Source organism: Canis lupus, chromosome 5, assembly GCF_048164855.1.
Source record: "Canis lupus baileyi chromosome 5, mCanLup2.hap1, whole genome shotgun sequence".
Lineage (NCBI taxonomy): Eukaryota > Metazoa > Chordata > Mammalia > Carnivora > Canidae > Canis > Canis lupus.
The window spans coordinates 844,037-858,312 of NC_132842.1; the positions used below are offsets into that span (position 1 = coordinate 844,037).

Below are 14,276 nucleotides of genomic sequence, written 5' to 3' on the forward strand. Positions count from 1 at the left end.
TCCCAAAGAGTTTCACCCCTGGGTACACATGGCTTGGATAACCTCCTCCCTTGGAATGTGGAAAGAGCATCTGCATATGATGGATAGGTAGTTGCTCCCTTGGTTAAATAATACCATGTGGCAAATGATGACAGAATAGTCATTCCCTTGATTGCGTTACATTCTATAAGACTCTTGTAGCAGACTGGAGGGAGACTGGAAGTCAGAGACATGGGCTTCTGCTGGCTTGGAGAAACACAGATAGCCAGATTATGAACTGCCTTTAGGGGATATGTGACAAGAGACGGCAAGTGGTTTATGAACTGAGAGTGGTTCCCAGCAAGAAAACAGGGGCCTCACTCATACCGCTGCAAGGAACAGAATGCTGCCAAAAATAAATAAGCTTGGGGGAGGATCCAGAGCCCCATTTGAGAACTGCAGTCATGGCCAACATCATAATTTGGCTTTGTGAGACCTGACCTCAGCAGAGGATCCAACTAAGCTATGCCTGGAATCCTGACCCATGGAAACTGTGAGATAATGGGCATGTGTTATTTTAAGCCATTAAGTTTGTGATAATTTGTTATGTAGTAATAGAAAACTAGTACAGAGTTTGCACACGGGAGAGTCAAGTTACAAGAAAGGCCATCTGGTATCGTTCACCTCTCCTACAGGAAGCCCTTGGACCCCGTGGTCAGAGCCTTGTCTAAAGGAATCCTCTCCTGGTTTAAATCCCTCCAGTTGCCCAGAGGAATAGATCCAATTCCATTTGTCACTTTGACCCCATTGCTTCCTGCCTTCATAGAGAAGAATCAGCATGCCAGACCAGTTTCCTCCGTGCACTAGGAAGGGAAGCCAGCTGCACTATGCCCTTACCACTCATTCTTCTAACAGAAGACTCAATGACTCTGACATGTCAACTCTCAGACCAGTTCCTCCGGGGAAATCCCAGGAGCACTTTTCTTTGACTTCTAATCTCCTTCCGATCTGCAACAAGAATTATGTAAGAGACTCACACTGGCTACAAGATTTATGTAAAAGACTCACCGACTAATGACACTAACTAAATAAGCTAGACAATAGCACCAAATCCCTTACTGCTTAAGTACAGTCATCAGGTCAAAAGGACAGTACCTAGCTGACTGCTTGGAACAAATAAACCTGTTCTAGGAAACAAGAACTAGGAGAGTGTTTAGAAGAAATCTTCTCTTTCATATTCACAATGAGACTTGAAAGGATATAGCGTCAATTAAAACAAACAAACAAACAAACAAACAAGCCAGGCTTTCACCAAAAAGAAACACTGTGAAAACAAGTAACAATTCTTGAGAAAAAAATGTAAATCAGTAGACAAAAATCTGAATGACAGTGAAGAATATAATAGATAATTCTAAAAGCCAAATGATGTTGACAGAGTACACACATAAGAGGAAAGGTCATGAGCAAAGATGAGCATCTTGGAGAACAGATTTGGAAATCTAAAAATAATTGGTTCTAAATGTAAGAAAAGAAAGCAAGGGAGAATGACTAATTAATGAACTGATAGGATATAATTCTTCAGAGCTGGAGAAAGGGTTGTGTTTGCAGATTGAAAATATTCACCAACCAGGGCCGCCCAAGTGGCTCAGCGGTTTAGCACCGCCTTCAATCTAGGGTGTGATTCTGGAGACCCCAGATGGAGTCCCACGTCAAGCTCCCTGCATGGAGCCTGCTTCTCCCTCTGCCTGTGTCTCTGCCTCTCTCTCTCTCTCTCTCTGTGTGTGTCTCTCATGAATAAATAAATAAAATCTTCTAAAAAAATGAAAGTGTTCGCCAACCAAAGATGGAATTGTTTTTCAAAAGCCCATTTCGAACATCAACAACTATAAAAGATGTGAGGTTTTATGAAACAAGTTAACAAGGGAAAGCATTATAATTTAGAATCCTAGGTATTCAGAGATTCAGAATGTAATAGTAGACCATCCAGGTACACTTTTTGGATAATTACTTGCAAAAATACTTTAGTTAAATAAAAACTGAATCACAGTAAAGATCACAAGGAAGAAAAATATACAATGTACAAGAAAGGGTGGCAATAGTACAAATTCAATAAAACAAAGTCAAATCTAAATAAATTTTGATAACTGAAGTTTGATGCCATTAAAAGTAATCTTGAAAAAGAAGTCATATTGTAAGAAAATAATTATTAAAACATCTGGGAAACTGGGCAGATTATTCAGTAAAGTCTGGGAAAGGAAAGCATAATGGAGGGAGAGAAAGTGAAAGCTTGCAAAATGTACTGATTGAGGTCTCTAACCAGGAGGGAACATAATTCTCTGATTTGATGTTAGTTTCTGATAGAGAATGTGCGCCCACATTTCTCTGTTAAAATATAATGATGACTACTAGAGGACTTAAAATAGTATGCAGAACTGCCTAGCCAATACGAAGAAAAAAAAAACACATGAAAACTGGTCTAATAAAGTATAAATCAAGGAGGAGGAAGCAACATTAGGGGAGGGGTAATTTCTGCAATAATTTCTGCAGTGCCCCCTCATGCTGGCCTGCCTTCCACCATGTCCTTCCCAGCTTCCTCTCCAGAAGAGCTGTCTAAGCCAAATATACTTGTGGACAGAAGGAAGCACTGGGTGTAAAAAGAAATGAACTCATCGTTGCCTTCATCTTATCCACATTATCTTTTTCCTGCATCTGGTGGGGAAACGGACTCCAGGCCTCTCTCTCTGCATGCTCATTATTACTTCAGAAAGTCAGAATGTGAGTAGGAATCCCACCATGTCTAAACCACATTCTGGACACCGGCTTTTCCAGAGCTCTGCATTCAGGTGTTGTTTAGCAAATAGTAAAGGGAACACTTTTCTATTTGCCTCCTGGGGAAAGCCCTGGAAAGGGATTGGCTAGATCAGATGATACATTTCGGGGTGGGTCTTTGATCATAACATAGTATCAGCGGTTTAAACTTCAAACATACCTTAACAAGAATGGTTCCAGCTAGCAGAGACAACAGCTAGAGAAAAGGGACACACCTACAATGCAGGAGGCAGGAACGTGAAGTACTTTGAGGAGAGGAAGCAAATGAAACTGTAACAACATTTTTGAAGCCTATAAACTCTGACCCAGAAATTCCTCTTACGCAATTTACCTTTGGAGAAACACTTTCATCATGGGCATGTAAAAATTCAGAGATGTTCGGGAAACCACTGAGGAGAACCTTAAGACTACACCAAAAGGAAACATTAAGTACACCATGGTGTATTCAGTCAATGGCTGCAGCCAATAAAAAGAATGGGGTTGTGGGGATCTGGGTGGCTCAGTCAGTTAAGCATCTCCTTCAGCTCAGGTCATGATCTCTGGGTCCTGGGATGAGCCCGGCATCAGGCTCCCTGCTCAGTGGGGTGTCTGCTTCTTCCTCTCCCTCTGCTCCTCCCCCCTGCTCATGCTCTCCTCTCAAATAAATAAAAAAGCTAAAAAAAAAACAAAAACATAAACAAAAAAGAATGGGGTTGATCTACATATATTAGTCTGTAAAGTTATATAAAGTTCATTGTGGAACATTATCTTATGATCATATGAATTTGTACATGCAGTTGTGTGGGTGTATGTGTGTCTATCCCTAGAAAGAGGTCTGGCAGCATATTATTTTTCTGGTCTCCCAGGAGAGTGGAACTATGTAGAAATGGTATTCACATTTTTCTTTTTGCATTTCTGTATTGTTTGAATTTTCCACAATGAGGATGTTAAGTCCTGTTAAAAAATTAAAGATAGTCTATTTTTAAAATTTTATTTATTCATTTATATTCATGAGAGATGCAAGATATAGGCAGAGGGAGAGAGAAACAGGCTTCCCACAGGGATCACAACCTGAGCAGGACCCTGGGATCACAACCTGAGCCAAAGGCAGATGCTCAACCACTGAGCCACCCAGGTATCCCTAAAGATAGTCTATTTAGTGGAAAATACTATTATTTAGAGGAAAAGAATACTTTTTTTTTCCTCCCTGTTTTAGGCAAAGAAATACTCACTGGGTAATTATTTGGCTTCTTATGTCACCTTCTCATTTAGTCTTAGCAGTGGTTTAGAAATATTTTTTCTAGTTGGTTTGCATAGAATAATCTTTTTTTTTTTTTTTTTTTTTTTTGCCAGTATTATGGTATCCGAGAATAAGCCTGTGGGCTCACTCTGGTTATTTTCTTTTTTTTTTTCACTCTGGTTATTTAGTAATGTTTAAATTTCCCATGTGACAGACTTATTATAATCTGATAATCAGTATAACTATTTACATATATATACACACATATATGCACAACTATATATTATTATCACTTGACAATATAACCATATGTAAATTTTTAAAATGAGAATTTATTACTTCTAAGGGGTTCAAAAAGCTTTATGGGCACAATCACAGAAGATTTTAAAAGAGTACTAAAAATTAGTAGAGACAGGCTACAACCACACACTAGAGAAATGGAAGAGTCCAGAAGAGACGTAAAAACTTTCTACTCTTTTCCAAACATTCATCCAGAAGTCCTTTCCCTCTTGAAACCATTCTGGTCAAAATTCTTGGTAGTTATAGTTTTTGGTCTGCCAATAACTATCACCTCACAAACATCAAAGTCATTATTTTTAAAAAATATTTTATTTATTTATTCATGAGAGACTGAGGGGCAGAGACAGGCAGAGGGAGAAGCAGGCTCCTTGTGGGAAGGTCCCAGGACCCTGGGGACCATGACCTGAAGGCAGATGCTCAACCACTGAGCCACTCAGGCACCCCTCAAAGTCATTACTTTGCATATTTACAATAAACATTTAGACTTGTCAACAAGATTGTCTTTTTAAAAAAAATATTTTGTTTAGTTATTTCAGAGACAGTACAAGCATGAGCAGGAGAAGGGGGAGAATGGGAGGGAGAAGCAGACTCCCCTCCCAGCGGGGAGCCCCATGGGCTGGATCAGGACCCAAGGGGAAGGTAGACCAGGAAGGTAGCCGCTCAACCTATGAGCTACCCAGGCGTTCCAGCAAGGTTGCCTTATGTCTACATATGCATGATTTTTAAAGGTACAGCAATGTTTCAAAGGCGGAGAGGTTTTTGTCGTAGATCATAAGCTGGACTGCTTCTATTTAGAATGTTTTCTTTAAAAAAAAAATAAACGTAGAAATCAAGGTTGTAACAATGGTCATTTTTTAAAAATGAAGGCTGAGAAAAGTCTACCTTTCAATTTCTCCAGAGTTTTATTAAGTGAGGGTGCGGTAACTCATGCCAGTTCCAGCTCCCTGAGCGCGCTGGCATGTGCCACACTTCCTTTTTCTGATCTGTCTCCTGAATCATCTTCAGACTCAACACGGTTAGTAATCCTGTCCGCTGAAGGGCAGATTTGGTCTTGACCAGCCCGACAGTCACTCCCCCTAAGGCCACTGACTCAGGCTTTTCTCGGGTTCTTGTTTTCACCAGCACTTTGTCTCTATATATGGTAATAGCGCTCACACCGACCAGCCGCTTGCCTTCCTAGGAGGCTGGCCAGGGAAATCCACCAGGGGACCTCGCGACTGCCGTGGGCAGGGGTGCTTTGTCTTCTAGTAACGGTGAGTCACTGAGGAAAGCGACTCTTGCCCCGCCCCGCCCAGGCAAGGCGCGCGGGTCTGCGCAGGGCGGCGGGGGCGCAGGGCAGCATCCCCACCCCAGGGCTGGCCGCGCGCCTCACCCCAGCCCGCTCCCCGCCGGACCCCAGCCCGACCCCCGCCGAACCCCCGCCGACCCCAGCCCGCTCCCAGCCAGCTCCCAGCCCGCTCGCGGCGGGATCTCAGCAGGCTCCCAGCCCGCTCCCAGCTGGATCCCAGCCGGGTCGCTCCCCTACGCCGGGGGCGGGGCTGTCCTCCCGGGAGCGCGCTCTCAGGCAGTGGGTGCGGACAGTGGGTGCTGCAGTTCTCCGGCCCTGATCTAGGTAGGGCACTGCCACCCCCCACCGCCCGCCCCATTAGAGGGAGAGAGCACGGAGGAAGTTCAAGGGAGGAAGCAAGCACATGGGAGTCCCACTCTATGCAGGCAGAACTCGAAATAAGCTGTACGCTTTTTCCTAGCAAAATTGGTCAGGAAAAACCTCAGGTTATTCACAACGACCAGAGATTTTAGGAAATGAGTAGAAGTAAGTCTTGAGTAGGAGCTTATTAGCTTTAAATAGCTGTCTCTTGATTTTTGGAGGAAAACGAAAACCTATCTTCAAGCTGGATGTCTAAAAATATTAGACTTAACCAAGGGAACTAGAAGTAGAATTTTCACCCACATTTCACATTTCGTACTAAAAATTTATTTTACTTTCTAGATGTCTTTTTTTTTAATGATTTTATTTATTTATTCATGGGAGACACACAGAGAGGCAGAGACACAGGCAGAGGGAGAAGCAGGCTCCCTGCAGGGATCCCGATGTGGGACTGGATCCTAGGACCCCAGGATCACAACCTGAGCCAAAGGCGGCAGATGCTCAACCACTGAGCCACCCAGGTGCCCCACTTTCTAGATATAACTAGAAAGCATATAGGAGGATATTGAATGTTGCTAAAATATTAAAAACTAACGTAGATGTTTCACAGGCTTCAATAGACTTTTAAGTTTCTTTGGGGTAGATGTGATAGCTGCTCTACAATGTAAAGGTAGGATTCACTGTAGTGTGTCACACAGAATAGACACAAGGACGTTTACTACAACCATTTTTACGAAAGGTGTTGATGAAAGCCACTCTTCCAAGCAATTCCATGATAAAGTTGGGGTTGAAAACCACTATCAACTTCTTTCTATTAAGTTGATTAAGTACAGTTGTACCCGGAAGCAGAAGGATAAACTGAATGTTTCCTTAATGTTCCTCAGCGCTGGGGCGTCAGGGACTCCGGAAAGGGTGGCATGATCAGGACCACCCTTGGTAATGATCATGTATGACTTTTGAGAATAATCTCATTGCTATTCATCGGGACCATTCCTTCCATCTACAAATTCCCACTGTGCCCTTCCCACCTGAATTCTCCCAACCCTGCCCTGCAAAAATGAATGAATGAACGAATGAATGAATGATGCATTATAATCAGTATAGTTTCATTTTATAACGTCATCATTACCACTTTCATTATTTGTTCCCTCCACCATTTCCTACCTGGCCAAAACAAAACAAAGTCAATTAAACAAAAAACTTCAAAAACAAACAACTACCCAGAAAATCAAAGTATGCATACTCAGTTATGAATAAACTGAAAATATCCTCCCTCTCTTTTCAGTGAAATGTAGATAGATGTAAGGTATAAAAGTTGTGTTTTATCATATGAACTTAGAGGACAAACAGAAAGGTGTGAGCCATAGTGCTTCCTTTTTCCTTTTTTTTTTCTTTTTGAATAGAATGGAGAGAATGTAGCTATTGTCTGCCATCTAGTGAACTAAGTTGGAATTGTGTCTTGCCACTAAGATCCAGTAACTAAAATTCATAAAAATCATGCACTGATTCAAATAAAGATGGATGAATTCTCCAAACAATTGTCGTTCAAGCTTCAGAGATCCACACGGTAGGAAAAATCAATGACAGTGGTAATCAACTCCTGCTGAACATTTATGAAACTGGAGAGCAGGAGTTGATGTTAGAAGATGGAAAGAATCAAGAAAACCCACTTACAGAACCATGTCCTGAATAGCTGTTCGTGGTGAGGAAATACTGTTGTAATTGTTGAATTGACTGCATTCAGCAAGCTGTGTGGAACGATGACTTGAAATGATCCCCCAATAAGTAAGGCAAATGAAATAGTGCCAGTGAATATTGTCTTTCAAAGATCCAGTCTCAAACACTTGCTGGAATTTTTAATCCATCTCTATCCCTGTGTCCAGTCATCTGGTCTTGCCAGTTTTTTTTCCTTCATAATGTTTCCATTCTCTCTCCACTTTTTCTATTACCACTATTAAGAGTGGGCAATAGACTTTTCCATACTTACATACTAATTACCTTATAGTCTTCCTTAAACACTGTTTACTGTGTCACTGTTACTTGAAAAACCCCTGGTCCTCTATTTCTCTTTGTTCTTCTGTACCTCATCCACCTGGTTTCATTGTTGCTTTAATCGGGGGTCATCCTCTCTGCACAATTTCATTTCCCTACTCTTCCTGAACATTTTGCCAGTCACTTTATGGTCCCTTGAACAGCCCTGCTCATTGCTGCCTTCAAGTCTTCGTTGGTGCAGTTCCTTTCATGAGAAATGTCTGTCTTTGCTTCCTCTGCCCAGCGAACTTTGCTTCACCTTTCAGGATCCAGCGCATCTGTGGCCCCTCCCTGGGTACCCTCTCATGGCCTTTGAAGCCTTGGGGGAATTACAGATTCTATTCTGTAGGCCAGCACTTGTGCAAATACTGTCTAATGGTTTACCATTATTTCACAAGTTTCAATTCCTCCAAAATCTATTGTGAAATGTTCCAGGCCAGGTATTATTTCTTCACCCTTTTCAAGCCCCCCTCAGGGTCAACACTTCTGGGAGCACTGGGAACTCTTGGGTACTTGCTCATTGGTTTTCTTTGTCCTCAGCACAATTCTGTGAGGAAGAATGGAGCTGGTGCTGTTATTTCCATTTGACTAATGAGGATGGAGTGGCCCAGAGCACTTGCAAGACTTGCTCTTGTCAATGACAGTGACTGGACAGGGGCTCTGGGGGCTCCTTTTTTTCTAGAACTTCTCTTGGCGCATTTTGCTACCATTGGACTGGTAGTAATAGATGAAGCAATGCATTAAACCCTTCTTTATTTTCAGCTACTACATACATTATGTTTTTATAGGTAAATGTCCTAAGCTCATAGTGTAGGAAGAAGCCAAGCAACAGATTAGAATCAGGGTGTGTAGCTGTGTCTCCTGCTTGGCAATTTCGGTTCTTTCTTGGTGGTTATGCCACATTTTCAGCCCACACCCATTTGACCTGTTTGAAAACCACAAACTGGTTCCCTGGGCAGATATGACATTCTTCAGCACAGCTCTTGGATTAAACGATTTGTTGGGACCCTTAAACAACTATGGGTCCAATTGTCTCCTGACCTCTCACCTGCCAAAAGGAATCTTGGCACACCCAGGCTCACACTGCTGCTAAGCAGTAAAAGTCCACTACAGCCAGTCTATCTTAGCCAGCGTTGTAAAGAAAAACAGGGAGGATTTCCAGATAGTTCCAACTCTGGCCACAGGATGGATTCATTTTCCATCCTGTGTGCACCTTGGGTGACTCACCAGCACAGTAGCAGAGTGACTTCTGCCTCCATTCCCAGATGTATAGCTAGAGGTCCCTCCACTGACGCACTCTCTCCACAGCCTGGTTAGCTTGGTGGGAAGACTCAGTAGCAAAATGAAAATGTCACATCTACATGCAGCTAAGCAGTTCAGAGGGATGGCATTGCCGAAATTTGTCCTTATTAAATATCTGGAAAACAGATACTTAGAAGATTGTTAAATGATTCTACTAGCTTAAAATAACTATGTGCATTAATTGAACAAAAAGCAGTAGAATAAGGCTTAGACTGTTTAAAGTAAATCTAAATGAATAAGTTGTAACCAGCAACTTTTATAGCTGCATGTCTGAGGAAATGATCAGAATTAATCTAAAAGTATCACGAAATGCAATATTATTACCTTTATCTAATGCTAACGCTGTTAACACATAAAAATATTATTTTCCAACTGAGCTATAAAAAACCTTTATGATAATTAGTGGTAGGAAATTTTGACCTAGAAATTAGATCAAGAAGTTTTAATTTTGCAAGATTAATCAGTCCTAGAGATCTACTGTAGAGCACAGAGCCTGTAGTCAATACTGTATTGTATACTTTTAAAAATTTTGCTTAGAAGGTGGATTTTCTGTTAAGTATTCTTATCGCAAACATATAGATAAATAAAGAAGGCAGGGGGAAACTTTGGGAGGTGATTGATATGTTTATGGGATAGATTGTGGTGATGGTTTCATGGGTGAATACTTATCTCTGAACTCCTCAAGTTAGATACATTTACTATGCATGGCTTTTTGTATGTCAATCATACCAATAAAGTTTTTTTTTTTTTTTTTTTTTTAAAGAATTACCTCCATCTAGAAAACTTCCATATAAAGCGTTAGGTGCAGAGTACTCATGAAAAGCCAGTTACTACCACGAAAGAAGTCCCTGTAGAATAATGACATCCCTTTCAAAGCACACAAAATATAAGCACAAACTTCACTGCCATCAATCCTCCCAAGAGGCCTGAGAGAAGGTAGACCAGCTATCCTGTCCCTGTTTTTCAGGCTTAGAAAGTTAAATGGGCTTCAGGCCTTCTATGCCCCATCCTGTGGTGGTGGTGGTGGTGGTGACATTGTGGGCCTGTGACCTGAAGCCAAGCCTTAGGACTTCACATCCATTAACTACCCATATACCAATGTGTTAAGATACAAACTCTTATCATGATATATTATTGACTATGCAGCTCCCAGAATATGTTTGCAGAGAAAATTACTGTTCCAGTCTTGTGAAAATTTGAATGTTTCCTGAGCAAATTTCTAATGTGGCACTTTGGAAAAAAATCCTTATAAAATATCTTGTACTATCGATTTTCACTGTGTGAATCACCCAGATTTTATGAATCTTCCTATCCCTTCACACAAAACTTTGTTAATGAAGAAGACAGAGGACTGAAATCATGACCAATAAAAGGGTCAAAGACATCTGGAAAGCCACTAGCTATCACAAGTAACTAGGATCAGAAACCCTGCAGCCCAGAATATCTCATCAGTTAACTTTGGACACAGTCCTCACAAATCAGTATAACCCAAGAATGTGAGGTTGGACACACAGGGGGCTATTGCTTATCTTTGATTCTTCTCAAATTTATCAGAAACTCTATTCTGTAAGTTCCGGATGCAAACTACATCATTTCTGCTTAATGTGACAGATTTGCCCTGATAGATGGTATTGACATCCCATGATATATTGGAAAATCAGATTTTCTGCTGAAAAAAATCCTGGATAGGGTTTTGGAGCAAGTCAACTCAGTAGAAAATACTGTAATGACTTTTCATGTACTATGGCTCTCGTTTCTGATTTCTTGAGTGCCTAGGAGAGGTTATTGCCTTGGGAAATGAAAGCTTGATTGATTAGAACAGAGACGTGCCTTTTAAAAGATGGAAATCCTGGCCTTAAAGGATCACATTCAGCTCTCCAGAGGGAGGCTGCCCTTATAATTCTTTTTTCTCCCTAGGCAGTTGTGATTCTTTTTTTTCCCCCATGCCTTGAAACAGCAAATTGTGGAAGATCACACTGTGTGAATAGTCTTGTGTGACTTGTTTGTCCCTCAGGTCTAGGTCTGGAGATTATAATCTGTTAGTAGAAAGCTGAAAAAAATCCACAAAATACAGGCAAAGAAAGACATGTATTGTAATTTTGAATGATGTCTGCAGGAGGGTACTCTCAGTGGGAGTGGCCATTCTCTTATAAAAGTTAAGAATTGGGGATCCCTGGGTGACTCAGCGGTTTAGCACCTGCCTTCCGCCCAGGGCGTGATCCTGGGGTCCCAGGATTGAGTCCCGCGTCGGGCTCCTTGCATGGAGCCTGCTTCTCCCTCTGCCTGTATCTCTGCCTCTCTCTCTCTCTCTGTCTCTCATGAATAAAAAAATTTTTAAAAAGTTAAGAATTGAAGAGTAATAGTGGCTTCACAGAATGTCACGGTGTGCCCCTTGACACACCATCCATCTAACTATAACTGTGACTTCAATCTGATTTAACTCAGTTTCCTTGTGTTTGATCAGCATGCCACAAATGTTGGGCATTCTCTACCCTTCTCTTGAAGTAGACATTAGGCTGCTGGTCTGGACCGTTCCTATCTGGAAGGTGGTGATATATGTGTTCAAGTCCCTTCTAAGTCAAACTCTAAGTGGCTCTAAGGCAAAATAAAATCTTACATTTCAATGGCACATGGAAGCAAACTGGATGCTCAGAGATGTTCTAGGCAGGGAATTATTTTCATGTTCAACCTATTATAAATTGGCACTTCCATAACAGGTCAACCATTTGGTTTTTCCCTTTTATATGTTACTTAATTTATGTGGTTTTGGTTAGACAGACTCTGCAGACATATGCAGTTCTGGAAGTGTAGAGGAGTACAGGGTGAATAGTTACTCTCCTTGCCATCGTCCTCCATGGATACAGTTTTCCCTCTCTGGTGACATCTGTTTTACCCATTTCTTTGTTCTTCCAAAGATAGTATGTATGCACACTTACACACACATACAGAGATGATATGTTATATGTACATTTGCCTTTTCATACAAATTATTGTGTATTCTATCCTCTATTTTTAAATATAATAGTATGATTTTGAAGCTGTGTCAATATTTTTGACTGCTGTATAGTATTCCATTTTATGGCTCTGTTATACTTTATTCAGTCAGTCCCTATTAATAAAGTTGTAAATTGTTCCCAGCCTTTTGCTGTTACAAACAACTCTGCGGTTGACATCTTTGTACATCCATCATTCACATATATAAAAATATATTTGGTGGATAAAGTGGATATGACAGATATTATTTTTGTCATAATGATATATTTCTGATTTTTTTGATGCTTCTATTTCTATCTCTCACTATGTGTTTTGTCTTTTTTTTTTTTGCTGATAATATGAAAGATTTAAATTCTTTCTCTGATAGTTTGTTTTTATAAGAATGTAGTGTACTTAAGACTTCTATTTCTTTGATCAGCAGTGTTTGACTCCATACTGTATCGATGGTGAAATCAGCAATTTCCTGTTCTTCTTCCCAGTATTCCTTTCCAGTAGCTGGTTTTGATTTGTATTATTTTTCTTAATGCTTATATTTGAATATTTTAAAAAGTAATGTTAATGGCTTATCAGCTTTGATGCCTGGCTATGAATGATAAGGAACACTCTACCTTCCTCTTTATATCCCTTTGCCTTTGAATTGTGTTGTTTATATAATGTTTCCATTGTTAGGAAATTTTTTTGTCTTGGATATCCAGGACTTTATTAGGATGACGACGGTCTGATGTGAGTTTTTTCCCCTTGAATAAGAAGTGCCATTTAGAATTTAGATTCCAGTCTCATTAATTCTGGAGCTCATGAATGTGTCTTCTTTATTGATAATTTATCCCCAATACCTTCTCACTCTTGTTTAGCATCATTTCACTTTCTCACGCTTGTTGGCTACGTTCCTCATGTGCTCTCAGCAGTGACTGTTCTCCTTCGTGCTGTGTTCAAAGTTACCCTCATATTTCCTCGAGGGTTTGTTTCATCTATTATTTCCCTTTAGCTTCCCGGAGCCCTTGTAATCCAATGAGAAACACTTATTTCATCAATCAATAGCTCCATTTCCCTTTGTGGATTCATAGTAATGTACATACTTGATGCCAATTTCTGTCTGGTCTGTAGTGCACATTTCTGGTGATGCTTTCTAATTTGTCACCACTGCCCCCTAGCCCCCACACTCTGTTCCATTCCATCCTTTCTCTAAATCCTATTATGATCCCATCTGGTTATCACTCATCCTCACCACAATGGGCATTCTGAACAAGCTGCAGGTGGTGGTTAAGAAGCAGGGATAGAGCTTTGTAAGTCATTGGGAAGTTCCTCCCAGCAGAGCCATGTACAGGAGTGAATTCTTTCAGACTTCTTCGTGCCCAACAGAGATTGGCAGCACTGTTTGCCATGCTCAATCTCTTACCTCCACCTTGCTTCATGGATGGATGAGATAACCATGATTCATCATGCAGCTCTGCTTCTCATGTTTCTGGAGGACAGAGGGAAAGGACAGTTACACCTTTATTCTGCCATTTAAATACTGGAAGTCAGCTGGTACTTTTTAATTGAGTTTAAAAACAGATAAAAGAGCAATGGTCTTGAGGCAAAATGAGCCATCTCTACTGCTATTGGCTATGCAACTTTGGGCAAGTCTTCCAACCTCTTTGAGCCTGTGTTTTGTTACCTGTTAAATAAAGATGAGAATAAAGCCTGTGTAGCTTGACTCATGGGGTTGATGTGGAGAATAAAAGCATAAAAGATGTGAAAGTACTTCAAATTGAATTCATTATATAAATGTAGGTTATGCCATGATGAATAACGATTATATTAAAAAAAGAAAACTCATCAACTCTTAACATCCATCCGCTGACTTAAAACTTTGCAGGCTTCAGAATGGAGGAGATTCAAGACAGTATTTCATTCACTCTGGGACATCCTTTTATTTCTAAGGAGAGATTTCAGATTTTAAAAGGATGTGCCCTTCCAAGGAATCGTCTTAATTTTAAATGGTCCCCCAAAAAA

General features: G+C 40.7%; 1 long non-coding RNA gene across 3 annotated transcripts in view; it reads left to right on the forward strand.

The window, feature by feature from the left end:
* The first annotated feature begins 5,401 nt into the window (after nucleotides 1-5,401).
* LOC140633141 (uncharacterized) overlaps nucleotides 5,402-14,276 on the forward strand; it is a 121,050-nt gene continuing 112,175 nt past the window's right edge. For all 3 annotated transcript variants that reach the window (XR_012030732.1, XR_012030733.1, XR_012030734.1), the window contains exon 1: nucleotides 5,402-5,559. This is a non-coding gene — a long non-coding RNA (uncharacterized lncRNA). The remainder of the gene's footprint in view (nucleotides 5,560-14,276) is intronic.